A 15,532-nucleotide genomic window follows, 5' to 3' on the forward strand; every position below is an offset into this window, starting at 1 on the left:
TAGTCTCACTCCTCCCCAAATCAGCAACTGCTAATTGTCTGGGGTCTGTGTAAAAGTAACTGAATTAAACAGAAACTAGGATTTCTTTTTCAATATCGTGACCATTAAACACAGGGCCAGGAAGGAACCTTGGGTTTTCTTTAGCCGGACACTCAGAATTCCACCCTCTCTGCATGCTTGCTCAAGAGATTGACTCCACCTGGAGTGTGCTTGGGCTTTTTAAAATTCTCACCCGGGGAGCTTTCCCACGCAAAGGAAGGCCCTTCATTCTCCTGGTTGTTGGAGGAGGTCATCAAGAGGCCATGACCTCTAGTTGACCCCAAGCTAGATCAGGCTGTTGAAGGAGGTTCCTCACTACCTTCCCTGTGCTTGGCTCCACAGCGAGAGCTATTTTCAAGGATGCAGACTTGAGAGAGCAATGTGTTGTTGAGTCCGTCGGGATGGTATATGATTCAACCCACTTAAGGCTTCTATATACACTTTTAAGATTCTGGCCTGATGGTGCAGAGACTGGAGACCTATGCGTTTCAAGGTGCCCAAAATAAGCCTTGTAAGTAGGTGCCTTTGCTTATTAAACCTTCCACTTGCCAATCTGGAGTGGTCTTCTCCTTAATTCTGTGTTTTCTTGCTCTCTGTATATGAGGATCACTTTGTGAATCAACAGTGGCCTGGTGGGGATGCCACAAAGCCTTCCCTGACCACCATGACTGAGTTACTTTGTTGATTCTTTAATCAATTTACCTTGTATTGCAGTTGAATATGATTATTTCTGTTCTACATTGTAATCTTCTTGAGGTGCCTCGGTAGCTCAGTCAGTTGAGCGTCTGACTCTTGATTTTGGTTGGCTCAGATGATGATCCCAAGGTAGGGGGACCTAGCCCTGTGTTGGGCTCCATGCTGAGGATGGAGCCTGCTTAAAATTCTCTCTCTCAGGTGCCAGGGTGGCTCAGTCGGTTAAGCATCCGACTTCGGCTCAGGTCATGATCTCTCGGTTCGTGGATTCGAGCCACGTGTCGGGCTGTGTGGTGACAGCTAGCTCAGAGCCTGGAGGCTGTTTTAGATTCTGTGTCTCCCTCGCTTTCTGACCCTCCCCTGCTCATGCTGTTTCTCTCTCAGGAATAAATAAAAAATATTAAAAAAAAAATTCTCTCTCTCTCCCCTTTCTGTCCCTCTCCCCTGCTTGTGCTCTCTTTAAAATTAAAAAAAAAAAAAAATTTAAGCTCCTTGAGGATAGACAAGCATTACAGTGAATAACTAGATCAACATGGTATCATCCATGAGTACGAGAGTCTAGATGTGTGATGATACATACCACATATCTTTCCTGGCTTAGTAAGAATTTTCTGACACCTTCCTTTTCAGCGTGTTGTAGCTAACCACTTGTATTTAGTGGCATTCCAATCAATGGCAAATTGTGAGGTCATGTTTTCAGTGTCAGTGGCAAGAGTAATAAAGTAATAGGAAGGACATACTTTTTATCACATAACTACTAATACACAATTGGCATTATGAAATGATTTAATTTATTCATTTTATAAATATTTGGTTCACTTACTAGGTAAAAGATAACATGTTAGGCTCCATGTTAAATAAAAAGCTGAATAAACATACATAATTGATTCTAATAGTATATGATAGTATGTCCAAAGCATATTTTTTGTAATGCTTTTCCTGCCCCTTCTCATAGGAGATGGAAGTAGGAATAAGGTCTGGAGAGGTGGGTTGTTATAGTTTTAATTTCCCTTTATAGCTGTTCATTGGAAACCAGCTGTGCTTGTATAACATGTAACATATGTAGCCAGGATTAAGAGCTGACTAGCCAATTCTATAGGGATCGCTTTTCTTTCTTTCTCTTGCCACTTTGGGCTTCAGAATCTTAATTTCAATAGTCATGTGTGTCCACCTTATTCAGATATCTATCTGTTACAATATTTGAAAGGGATATTAAACTGCACAGTTATAAAGACAGTTGACAGGCTTAACTGAATAAAATATATTGTGTACAAGAATATATGTATATGTATTTTGAATGTTAGAGATTAACTTTGAATTCTTCTTCACTAGGAATTGGTAAACTCTTGAGTAAAATGTAGTTTTGACATTTTTTTTGGTCCTGTATGGTTTGAATTTGTTTTCATCTCTTTTTTGCCCAGATGCATTAATTAGGTTGTTAGAAGAGTTAAACATGTAAAAAACCACTTCTGTAAAATGCAGTATTTTCAATAACTGAAGTGTATATGAAGATCACAGGGAAATGGTCCTTAAGTTTTGCTTGGGGAACTAGAGAATTTCTTCACAGAAGTAAATTAAAACAATTTTTTAATTTAATGTTTTATTTATTTCTGAGAGAGAGACAGCATGAGCAGGGGAGGGTCAGAGAGCGCGCGAGACACAGAATCTGAAACAGGCTCTGGGCTCTGAGCTAGCTGTCAGCACAGAGCCCGATGTGGAGCTCGAACCCACAAACTGCAAGATCATTACCTGAGCCGAAGTCGGACGTTTAACCAACTGAGCCACCCAGGTGCCCCCACAGAAATAAAATTTCAACTGAATGTTGAGGATAAGAAGGTGTTTTCTACATGCACAAATGGAAGTAGGGAATCTTAAATTGAGTCAATGGTATTGACTTAGTTACTCATACATTAAAAAAATTTTTTTAAACATTTATTTATTTTTGAGAGACAGAGACAGCAGAGTGTGAGCAAGGGAGGGACAGAGAGAGAGGGACACAATCTGAAGCAGTCTCCAGGCTCTGAGCTGTTTATACAGAGCCAGAAGTGGGGCTCAAACCCAGGAACCAAGAGATCATGACCTGAGCTGAAGTCAGACACTTAACTGACTGAGCCACCCAGGTGTCCCCGTACTCATCCATTTTATTGAACAATAACTTATGGGCCATATTATATAAGCCAGGTATTGTGGTAGGTGCTGGAGATACAAAAATGTAGATATATTCCTGGGTATTGTGGAGTTGCTTGGAGAGAAAGGTACAAATAGATAATTATAAGACTGAGTGAACTGAGAGAATTATGCACAGAGCTTTATGGTAATAAACATGAAAGATTGACAGAGTATTATATGTTCAGAGAATGAAAAGTATAATTGAACTACAAGAATGGGGCAAACGTAGGTAGGAGCCAGTCTGGTTGTGTATGAATATATTGAAGTGTCGAGAACTTTGAATGCAGTTAAGAGACAGTAGATTCTAGATTCTTGTCTTTGATGGGAAACTACTGAGAAATTTTGTGCAGTTAAATTTGCTCTCATTTATACATTATATCATGTATTATGCTCTCATTTATATGTGAAAGGGGCAGGCATGAGTTTGGAGACTTGCACTAGTTCAGGCAAGAGATAATACATACCAAGACTGGCAGTAGCAGGGAGGATAGAGAGGATGGAGTTTTTACTAACTAATTGGATATGGGGTTAAAGGAGAAGGATAAATATAGGCTAAATATAAATAAAGGCCAAGCTTCTTGTTTTGCAGTGAGTAGGAGGTAGAACGTGTAGATCAAATACAGTTTTGAGGGAAAGAGGAGTCACCATCTGTTGGCATTTTCAGATGAATATAATCTACCAGGAAATTAGATAGAAGAGTCTGAGGACAGAAATAATGCTCTCAGCAAATGAGGTTGGGGAGAGAGAGAGATTGTGGTAGAAGGGAACACTGCTTGGGAAGCATGCTGAGGGTAAGAAGAGATGAGGGACAAGGGTAGAATTTGGGAAGCTTCAGAACTTAAAAGGAGGGCTGGAGATGAACTTCAAAAGATGCTGGGAAGAAAGAGCCACAGGACTAGGGGAGGAAGCCAGATTTTCCTATCAGGGAAATCACAGAGGAAAGTGTTTCAAGGAAGGACTGGTCATACTAGAGAGCCCACATAAGGTAAAGGCTAAAAACTACCTATTGGATTTGCTAAGCAGGTCGTTGATAGACTTGGTGGTATAAGTGCCTTTCTGTGGAGGGAATGGAGGTGTGTTATATTGGTTAAGGAATAAACAAGAGGTGTTGGGATTTTGAAAGTGAATCCCTTTCTATGGCAGCCTGGACGTGAACCGAAGAGCATATTCAGGGTAGTGCCTCTGGGGTGGGTGCATGATTAAAAGAGACTTTTTGAAGATACGGTGATGGTGTTCAACTGTTTACAGTCCTAGGGAGAAGGGAGGCTACAAGATGGAAGGAGTGGGGAAAGCTAGCAGCAGTGTCTCAGAAGAGGTGGAGAGGGGTGAAATAAAGCATCTGTTTCTTTTCTCTCTGTCCCATGCTGTTCTTATCCCATGACACACTGAGCAGGGCAGGTCGCTTCCTTTTGAACCCTGAATATTAATTTGGTCTCTGTATGGTACAGTCTCTGTGGTGTTGAATTCAAAGGAACACAGCCCCGCTACCAAAAAAGTAAATTACAATTTTTATTGGCATTTCTCTAAAAATGCCTAGGATAGGGGACGTACAGTCCTAATTTTGAGTACAACTTCTTAAATTTCTCTTTTGACATCTCTTCCTCTTAACAATACCCCTCTCCCGACTTAAGATCACTGCACTATGGAGTTTCCATAGGATATTGCAAACAGGAGCACACCACCATTCCTTTTCCAACTTTGCTCCTTCTTGCCAAAAATCACACACTTGAACTGACAAAAATCTCTCTGGATACATATTTTCCAGAATAAGTTTGCTCTTTTAGAGAGGAAGTACTAGAAGAGAAGAAGAGAACACATGGAAATAAGAGGAATTGAAGCTAAGGAAATGGCCCAGGAGTTCTCAAACTTTCACATTCATCAAAATCACCTGGAGAGTTTGTCAAAACACCAATTACTGAACTCCATCCCAAGCACTTGTAATTCAGTAGGTCTAGGGTGGACCCAAGAATTTACATTTCTAGTAGGTTCCTGAGTAGTGCTGTTGCTTCTGGTCTATGGAATACACTTTTAGAACCACTGAGCTACCTAGCTTAATGGGAAGCACATCCAAGGAGACTTGGAAGGAATGGAATGCCATTTCTTAAGCTAAGGTGTGAGGCTGGGTTTTTATTAAAGGCAGAAGGGCAAGTCTGGTTGTTAGAAGTTGTGAAGCAAGGCCTACTTGGTTCCGAGCTACTGAATTACTGGCCCAGGTTCTTTTGCTTTGTCTGATGGGTTTGTAACTTGTTTCACAGTTAGAGGAAGGGATGCATACAAGGGTAGTAGCTTGGTGTGTCCAAGAGATGGGAAGGGTAGCATTCAAAGGCAGATGGCAAAGCAGGTTTTCATGCATTAATTTACAAAGGACAAACTGAAGTGAGGTAAAAAAATATTATGCCAATTTCTCCCCTAGCGGGTATCAAGAAGTTTTGCAACTCATCTGAATTTATTTTTATATCCAGGCTGAAGTATCTTTTCTGATCCTCTAGGAGTTTTTTTCCACCTACAAAGTACTTAAAGGTGTCTTTTTATAAGCAATTATGTAGTTTTTCAGTCTAAAATCTATGACAGCTTCACCCAGTATTGAGAAATGATAAATATCCAAGTGTGCTTCTTCAAACTTCTATATAGTTTGGTGAAATTTGAGCCATATATTTCCAGTTCAAGTTAAACAACCAAATTTCCATATTGTTGAATAACTCAACACATTTTATGCTTGAGATACCCCTTAAGAACTTGTTAATGTACTTTTTACAGTGTTGTATTCTACAGAAAATGTTGACTTAGATCCGGATAAGCAGATGACAAAGTAGAGAAAAATATTAGATGAATGAATTTTATTTTTATAAATTCTGATACGATTTTAACACAGGTAAAAGAGAGGTTTCATTCCCCTAGAGAGGACTTTTCTAAGTGAAAAATATTTAGAAGTCTTCATCATGTTGCGGTGTCTCTTGCTATACAGTTGAGCAAGTTAGATTGCAAGGAAATAACACATTTGTGAGAGGAGAAAAACAACAGACACATCATCACCTAAACTTTGGACAAATCTCTGAAATGGAAGCCAATATAGCAATGAAATCACAATGAAATTATAAATTTATGGAGGAAAAGCTGGGAGGTTAATTTTACCCTTTAAAACCTCAATGAAGCACAAAATTCAGGGGAAAACCTAATAATTATGACTAAGAATTGTAAGATTTGGAACATCAACTCAGCAAATGAAGACATTACCACATGGCAGACATTAGCCAATAAAAAGCATCCAATCACTCTAAAATGAGCTCATAATGCAAAATGTGAGCACTGTGGATTTCTGGAGAGATGGTGCATTTATGAAAAAATCCATTTATTACTTTCTGTGACTGAGCTCATTGAATCTGCATTTACTGAGCATAGACAATGGCCTTGCACTGTATGAGGTGCTTAGGAAGACTAAAAGAATGTGTCAGGTATAGATCCTGACCTTAAGCAGATTACAGTTTAGTTGGAATGGGTGATTGGAGGGAAAAGACACAAACAAAGTAACTATAAGATAAGGAGAGATGCCAAATATAAAAAGAGAGGCAGACACAGGGGTGTGAGGATGAGGGAGGAGGCAGAGTAGAGGATGATCTTCCAGGAGGAGAAGCAACTGAGCCCAGCCTTACAGAATATGTAATATTCTTTGATTTTTATTTTACATTTTCTCAAAGCACATACCGTAGCACTAAACTGAAAATGTCATGACATACATGTTTTCAAGTGGCAATTTGATATCAAACCAACACACCTGAGCATACAAATCAGAACAAACAGGAGTATAAAATTTATTAATGGATCTAAGTCAGCCTAAGCTAGTTTATGCATCAAGCAATAAGATCCCCCTCTATTTCAGTGGGTTACTACAACTACAGTTAAGACAAGATGGATTATGTGTGGAAAGGTAACTTTGGGAAAGTGGGTTGGAGGCAGGGAAGAACGTTTACAAGATATCTGGGATAAGTTGGGGCAAGTAATGATGAGGGTTTGAACCAATACATTAACAGTGTGACTGAGAAGGATGAGACAGGGTCAAGAGATTTTCACAGGTAGATTTCATTGAACTATTTGATGTAGGGACTGAGAGACAAGGAAGAGTGAACTATAATTCACATCGGATTTGGTTGGTTGGGTGGATGATGATGCTATTAGACCTAGAAGGTATCATCATTTACTCAGAAGCAGCCAGCAGGTTTTGGGGTGAGTTTGGTTGTGGTATTCATAGGAAGGATCACTTGGAGAGATCAACCACATAGTTAGAAATACATGTCTGGGCCAATGAAGAGAGATAGGACTAGACATGTAGGTTGGGAAACACTTGGTCTCAAGGTAACAGTAGAAACAAGTTGGGTGATGTCTGTGATTAGTCTGGGAGGAGAGAGTCGAACAGAGAACTTTGGGGAAAGCCTTCACTGAGTAAAAAGGTGAGTCGAGAATCCAGCTTTGCTCTTTTCTGGAATAGGCTTTTATTAGTTTTCTTGTGCTGCTGTAACTAACTATCACAAATGGGGTGGCTTAAGCAATATAAATTTCATAAATTTATTGTCTCCCAGTTCTGGAGGCTAGAAGTCCAAGATCAAGGTGTCTGCAGGGCTGATTCCTTCTGAAGTCTGTGAGGGGGAATGTGTCCCATGCCTGTCTCCTAGTGTGTGGTGGTGTGTCTGCAATTTTTGGCATCCCTTAGCTTGTAGGTGCATTGTGCCGATCTCTGCCTCTGTCTTTGTGCAGTGTCATCCCTGTGGATATGTCTCTGTGTCCAAATCTCCCATATTTAAAAGGGCTCTGATCCTACTGGAATATGATCCACCCTAATGACTTCAGCTTCACTTGATCATCTGCCAAGACCGTATTTCTGAATAAGGTCACATTGTGAGGTACTGGGCGGTCACGACTTCTACCTACGAATTTTGAGGGGACAAAATTCAACCCCTAATAGGCTTCTTCTACCCCCTCCTCCCAGCATTTTTGGAGTCAGGAGAAAGAAGCCAGACTGCAATAGCCTGAGAATTAAGAGGAGATAAGAATACCAAGGCTGTGAATGTAGACTATTTATTTGGAACTGTATCCATTACAAATCAAATGGCAAGAGCTAGGGCTCCATGGATGATACAATTTCCAGGACAAACTACTTTAAGTTTGCCAAAGAATCATTCAAAGTCTATGGTATCTTAACAGTGTTTCCTGCAAGATTATTTCTTCAGGCTAAAACATGGGCTTGTTTATTTGGTGAATAATGGTGCATATCCCTAGAACATGAGTTAGTAGTCATTCACTTTGCATCTAGTGTAATGTGCTCTTTTCTGATGAAACCTAGAAGTTTGAGTTTGAAAAATGATGTGTCTAAGAGAGTATGGACTAAGCAATTTTAGATATGGCAGAGCAATAAAAAACATTCTTGCCATGGATTCATTGGAGGTGCAAGGACACAGATTAACCTTGGGAGGTGTATTATAGCATTTATTTTTTCAAAAGAAAGGGAAGACCTGGTATTTAAATTCTCACTTTCATTTGAGGAGGGAAAAATATAAATCTTCGGATGTCTAAAAAATATTAAAATGTTCACAGAATTAACCGTCAGTGATAATATCAAATGTCACATTTCTACTTTATCACATATTGGGAGAAACTGAAATATGTAACCAAATGGCATGCCAGGCTTTTCTTATGGTGTGTTAATTTTATACCAGAACTTCTGGGTGTAAGTATATGTATACAGTTTTGTTTGGGGTCTTAGATGATGTGGTTTGTGACTTGCAGCTGGATTTAGAATAAACACCAAGGAATTGAAGTGTTTTTGTAACAGAATTTTAATGGTATTTATCTTTTAGTGGCATTTGTTTATCCTCCTAATTTTCCATTGTTATTTGTTTTTTGGTTTAGAGATTATACATGTTAAGAGAGCAACCCAATTGAATATATTTTTCCTAAATATTCTACATTAAAATCAGTGATGCTTCTAGAGCATTGGGATTCTGAAAGAGCAGTTTCATATCTTAGGATCTTTTGTTCTTTTTCACAATTTGTGTAAGTGAGATGTACTGCTCCTAGGGAAAAATCATGATAATGTAGATGGATATTGAACTTTTCTCTCCCTGGGTGAAAATTCAAAGATCCAGCTATTTATATGTCGTGGGTTTTCCATAAATAGGCACAGAGTGACCACAGTGGCAACTTGTGGTCCAGCTGTGTCCAGTATGATTTCTCTATCATGCTTGCCTGATTTTTCTCCATTCCAATTGGTCTTGGGGATTTGCTGTTGCCTCTGAACCTTTGCTGTTGCTCAGTACTGAGTCCCTTCCTTTCTCTTCCTCTGACAGGTGGAACAACACCTCTCCCTGTTTCACCCACGTCTCTACGTTTGTTCTGAAGGCGAAAGGACTAAATCTTGTTTTATGAGGAAAGAGTAAACGTGTTAAGTGAGACAGAGTCAGGAAAAAGCGTACTGGCCTTAGAATTAGGAAACATAAGATTAGATGTTCACGAGGCTACTCATAGCTGTGTGTTCTTAGACACGATATTAAACTCTTAATCATCCTTTGTTCGTTAATCCATTGGCTCTTCCATCCACTCAGCTGCTTCTTTCCAACAAGCATTTATTGAATGTTTCTTGTGTTGGAGGCACTGTGTCAGGCACAGATGTTAAGATAAAAACTACAGACCCTTTCTTCAAGGAGTTCATAGATCAGTTGGGAAGATAAAAAAAAATTATGGTAGGAGTGATAAGTGTTATAGTAGAGATAATCATGTGTAAATGAGGAGGTAAAATAATATGATTTCTAATGTTCTTTTTACTTCTATAATTATATGGTTCCAAGTCTATAAAAATCCTAAAAGCTGTTCACATGCCTTTCGACTTTGGGATAAAACAGGCCTGGAGATATAAAGATAAAAAGTCAACCTGTTTCTTCCACTTAACGGCCCCCGACTTGAAAGGAAAATAGATGAGTAATTGAATGTGTGTATGTGTATACTTTACTTGCTCCCTGAGTCCTTGGAGCACTGCATTCCTTATTACTGCAGGTGATTAATGGCATTGGCATCCTGGCACCTTGAAATATAATTTGTTCAAAGTAAGGGGAATTTGGAAGTAAGTGCATGGTAGCACATGTGGTGCTAGATGGAGTAGGGAAAGAAAGGGAGAACTTTGTAATTCTCATTTCCGTTATGTTAGAGAGGTGAGGGGGGGTCATCAGAGAGGTGAGAGAGCAAGACTCCAGAAATGTGCTTGGTATCCCTTCTTGCACCCACAGACAATTTATGAAGAGTGTAGGAAACACATGACTTATAGAAATACGTGGCAAAAAACTGAACCATAATAACAAATGTTTCTCATTCTCTGTTATATATAGACACCATCTAGGCCCTGGTAGAATCATCATCTTGTAAGACTAAAACTCTTTAGGCAGTTGTGATGGTTAGCGAATATTACTCCAAAAGTGTACCTCAAATTCTTTTCAACCACTGATTAAAAAGACCAGGCAACTAAAAATATTTTAGTAGGTAGACTTTAAGTGTAATAAAACTCCTATGCTTGACATATTTAAATGGGCAGTGTTTAATCAGACAAACAATCGCATTTGAAGAATTTCAAGCAGAGTTAATATAGTTACAGAGTATTGGAAGGCCCAGAGGCACTGATGGGGTAAGGTTACCTAGAGAGTAATATCTATATTGAAGCACTACCAACCTCTAGGCCCAGAGGCCCAAAGGAGAAAATGATGTTACCCAGAGTTCACATGCAGCTGAGGCTGCTGATGCTTGGAACTGAGTTACCTGAGTACAACTTGGAACCACACGTACCTGTCACTTTTGCAGCTGCTGAAACTGTCATTGGAATCCAGAAAAAAAAAAAAGGCTTCTTGTTCCCTCTTCCCTTAGCACACTTCCCATGTCTTTTCTGTCCTTGATAATCTGTTTATGTTCCTGAGCTTGTCCACTATATTGAGCCAGTGAAGGGGAGAGTGAATTAAACTGAGGGAAGGAAGAAGATACAACATAGTGACAGTCTTGACAGAAAGAGAGAAACGTAGTAGGTCGGAGAAAAGGGAAGACAGAGGGGATGTGAGGTCAGGTGAGAGCGTCCTTGAATTCATACAACATGGAATTCAAACCCTTTGAGTTGGGGTAAAGTGAGAGATAGCAGAAAAATCCAATTAAAATGGTGGGATTCAGGGATTGAGGGTTAGGTGAAGGTCTCTCTTAGGAGAATTTCAAATTCCCTGAAGTGTTATGTTTATTGTGATACAACACAGATATGTTGTCACATGATCGGTAAATTAGGACTCATTGCAAGAAACATCTAGACAGGAGGGCTAAAACCTACCCTGGTTTCCCATGGTCCACGAGGATATCAAGGGATTCTGTAAATTCTTATGTCTCTTATTACTAAGAAAATGAGTGGAATGCAGGAAGCTTGGGATCAGGGCAAGGATGCTACAGAGGCCAGAGGTCTCATTACAGAAAGTGATAAGAGGTTCTGAGGTCTTCGGGAAGAGGTGCCACCATGACCCTTCCTTCTCTGAGCTCCTGAAGCAGCAGACAGTACAAAACATAACATATTGGATGCTAGCACAGAATACTCTGGAACTTGATACAGTGAGGACAGATCAGCAGAGGCCAGCAAAGCCCTGAGTCCTAGTAGACAAGCCAGAAGTCCTTCCCCTGTCACCATTAGGACGTGAGATCATCTTCTTATACCCAGACAGCATCTTGGGAAAAAGAGGGGTATAAAGTCCTTTGAGAGGAGAGCATTAACCTCAATAGAGAATTGAAAGCAGTCTTTGTCAGCAGTCATTTAAGGTTCAAACTGGAGGATACTGGAGATATCTTGGGTGCTGCAGAGCAAGATATGAGTTACACCGTGGAGAAATGCATTTATACTGTATAAGCTTATTCTTTGGAATATCATATTATGAAAAATGTATTGCTTATAATTGGTTATAATAAATGACAACACAATTTTTCCACTTAAACCCTTTTTAGAAAGAATATTTAAAATTTCAGTCTGTCCAGAAATGCTGAGGCATAGGAGCACATGTACCCCAATGTTCATAGCAGCACTCTCCACAATAGCTAAAACATGGAAAGAGCCTAAGTGTCCATCAACAGATGAATGGATCAAGAAGATGTGGTTTATCTATACCATGGAATACTACATGGCAATGAGAAACAATGAAATCTGGCCATGTGTAGCAACATGGATGGACCTTGAGGGTGTTATGCTGAGCGAAATAAGTCAGGCAGAGAAGGACAAATATCATATGTTTGCACGTATAGGAGGATTAGGAGGAACTTGACGGAGGAACAAGGGGGAGAAGAAGGACGGAAATGGTGGGGGAAAGGGAGAGAAGCAAACCATGAGAGACTTTTGAATGCTGACAAAAACTGAGGACTGATGGATGTGGGGGGAGGGGGGGATGGGCATGGAGGAGGACACTTGTGGGGATGAGCACTGAGTGTTATGTGGAAACTAATTTGACAATAAACTATTAAAAAAAAAATAAAAAAAAATAAAATTTCAGTCTGTCCACAGTTAAAAATAATCCCAGAAAATTAGTTACTTTAGAATTATTGCATTTATTGTTTCATGTGATATAAAATAGTTTAAGCTAATTTTCTGGAGAAAGCTTTTCTTTTATAAGTATTCATTATTGATGCTATTATGAAAAGGTCTATGTGGTATTTTTAAGAACCTATAGAAAACATGATCTTCTGTTCTCAGAAGCTCATAATCTAAAGTGATTCATTTATTTGGAAAGATAGGGTTATTGTAAGAATAAAAGGAGAGTCTTTATTAAACTTTGTAAGCTAAAGGAGAGGAGATTATTTCCATTCATCCCCATCTTTCCATAATGCTTTTGTAATGGGAACAAATATTAAAATGATCCATTCTTGTCAAAAGGGGGTATATTCAGATTTGGACAACTTAATAAATAATAACAGAACTCTAAGGCTACCCACCTTACTATGGGACCCTGACCCCAGAGGTATCATAATAGCATGAAGTATTGCAAAAGCCCATAGATTACATTTTTACTTTTTTAATTTGTGTGTGTGAACTACAACATTAAATTGTATTAAGTAACTATTGTAATAAATAAGATAATAATTTAGAAGCAATATTGTTATATGCTTGTGCTTAGATTCCTAGACACAATGTATACAGACTAGTTATTTGTGTCCATAATGATCTCATAATGAGTTAGTTTATAGTTTTGTACATTAACTTCTCAGACTGCTCGACTATCATTTTCTTCTGGCTATATTATATTATTGGGTCACCATGATACTAAACTGTAGGACGTTTTAGCTGATAATTCCTGAAAAGTGCTTACTTTTGAAATAAAAAGCAAAGCAAAAAAAAAAAAAATCAAGCCGCAATGCTGACTGAAAAAAATATTTATATTTATATTAAACCCCTCAGCTAGAATCTCAGACACATCACTGCTTAAAATGCAGTCACCTGACAAAAACAGTTCTAATTATTACCCCCTTGGGCTAACATTTTTCAGAGTGACTGGCTAAAATGCACTCCAGCTCATAATTTCTGTCTCTGACAGTGGAAGACATAACCTAGTTTCCTCTAATGCAAAAGTCTCTAATCTAGAGGGCAAGACCCTGTTCCATATAACACTGAAGGGAGAAAATGCAATTTGAGCACAAGGAAATTGCACACATAGTTTGATAGTTCTACCACTCTCGGAATTTTTTTTCCTCCTCGGGTTTAAATGTCTTGTTTTATTTTATACTAAATTATGACCTGGCTGAAATTGCTATGTTTTCTTTGTCATATTCTAGAAAACTCTTACTATAAAAGTGAAGGTTATACTATAGTTCCATACTTTCATTTTTTCAGGGGGTGGGAATGTTCACATTTTGACAGTTCAGCAGTGAAAACATTAAAAGTTACTGTGCTTGCTACAGCAATATTTTTTTCATGTTGAATAATAGCTCTTTTGTCTTGGCAAATGGAGCATATATACTGCATTAGAAAAAGGTAATTAAATCGTTTTGAAATGACGAAAGCGCAGATTTTGGACGTGGACTAATCAGTAACGATTTCATTGTTGAATCTGTGAATGCACAAACTTTTATGATTGCTGGGAGAGGTGAATTAACCTCACATTGTTCTGGTTCACTTCACAGGCTGTGGCTGAGTAATGCATTGCCCCGAAACTGATAAGCCAGAAGGCTAAAGAAGTTTCGAGGAAGTTAGTCAGAAGTCTTGCAAAGAAGGGGGCGATCAGGGTACATTGCTAGTGGTTTTCATTAACAATTTTTATTTCTGGGAACTGGAGACACTTCACCCCCTTTTCTCTCTCTTTCTGCTGACAGCTGCTGCTTAACACCTTCCTTCCAGCTGGGAGGGCAGCCGGCTGGCTGCATCTGTGGCTAATGCCAGGATGGCTCCTTAGCGAGCAACCAGGGCATCAGTTTCCTCCTGGAGACTGCACATGTCACCTTCACGTCTCATGCATCTTCCATCATTTATGTGAATATATCAAGGGGCTCTGTTAGAAGGCACTAGGCTATGAAAGTGCAGTCTAACCGGTGACTGAGAACAAAGGCCGCCTTTAGCTACGAATGATTCACTACAGTGGTAAAGAATACTTTTTTTCCCTCCAAAATGACTTTGAATCCTGAAGATTCAATGACTAGACTTCACTACCCAGAAAATAAAAATGAAAGACTAGCATACAGAAAGAATTATTAAAAAAAAAACTGATCCTGAAAAACATTTATGCAATTTTATTGACAGTGTTCTTTACTGACAGTGTTAGAGAGGTGAGCTTGTAATTTCAGGGGGAAGGATTATACCCAGCAGTTCTCAGGCATGCTACTGGAATTTGTCGCTCCCTAATTCCTCAGCTTCCACCAGAACATGTCACAGTCTGATTGATCTCATCACTAAATATGGAAATTGGGGGTGCTAATTTGGACAAGAGCAGAGTGCATGATTTTAAGAATTATGTGACTACATCTAACAGGTGCTTCAAAATGTCTTGTGTGGCTCATACACTAGCTTAATTCAATGAGTCAATAAAGAGACTCCACAGTTCATCTCTACAAAACGAAAACATTGATTTCATTGTTCAATCATGAAATTATAAACATTGAAATGTTTTGAAAAGGTACTTGTTTTCCTAATACCTTGTTTCATCTGTGTCCTTGGGAGCAAATAAGAGTAATGAATGGAATTAGGAAATGTTTTATGCTTAACTGTATAACCCTGAGATGGGCAGGAAAGCATTCCTATTTCTCCCCGCCCCTGGCCTGTTAAGGAAACTGACTTGGTCTCAACCAAGGTAGCATTAAAAATATGCAGCCCAGAAACAGAATGGGCATCTATGGTATTAATTTACTGGAGACTTATGGACACCATTTTGAGGAAGCTCAGAGCATGGACACATTTGGTTTATTTACTGTATTTGATAATTGTATTTAAATTGTCAGTAGAGATACATGCTAAACTTTGAGTGTAAGAAAATAGTTCACCATAAAGAACAATTATATACTGAATATAATATTCTGGAAGATAGTTGGGTATTAAATTTATCTTTATTAATATTAGTTGTAGGTGCATAGGACTCTCTCACAATCTATCCTTTGT

This window comes from Crocuta crocuta, unplaced genomic scaffold, assembly GCF_008692635.1.
Source record: "Crocuta crocuta isolate KB4526 unplaced genomic scaffold, BGI_CrCroc_1.0 scaffold42, whole genome shotgun sequence".
Taxonomy (NCBI): domain Eukaryota; kingdom Metazoa; phylum Chordata; class Mammalia; order Carnivora; family Hyaenidae; genus Crocuta; species Crocuta crocuta.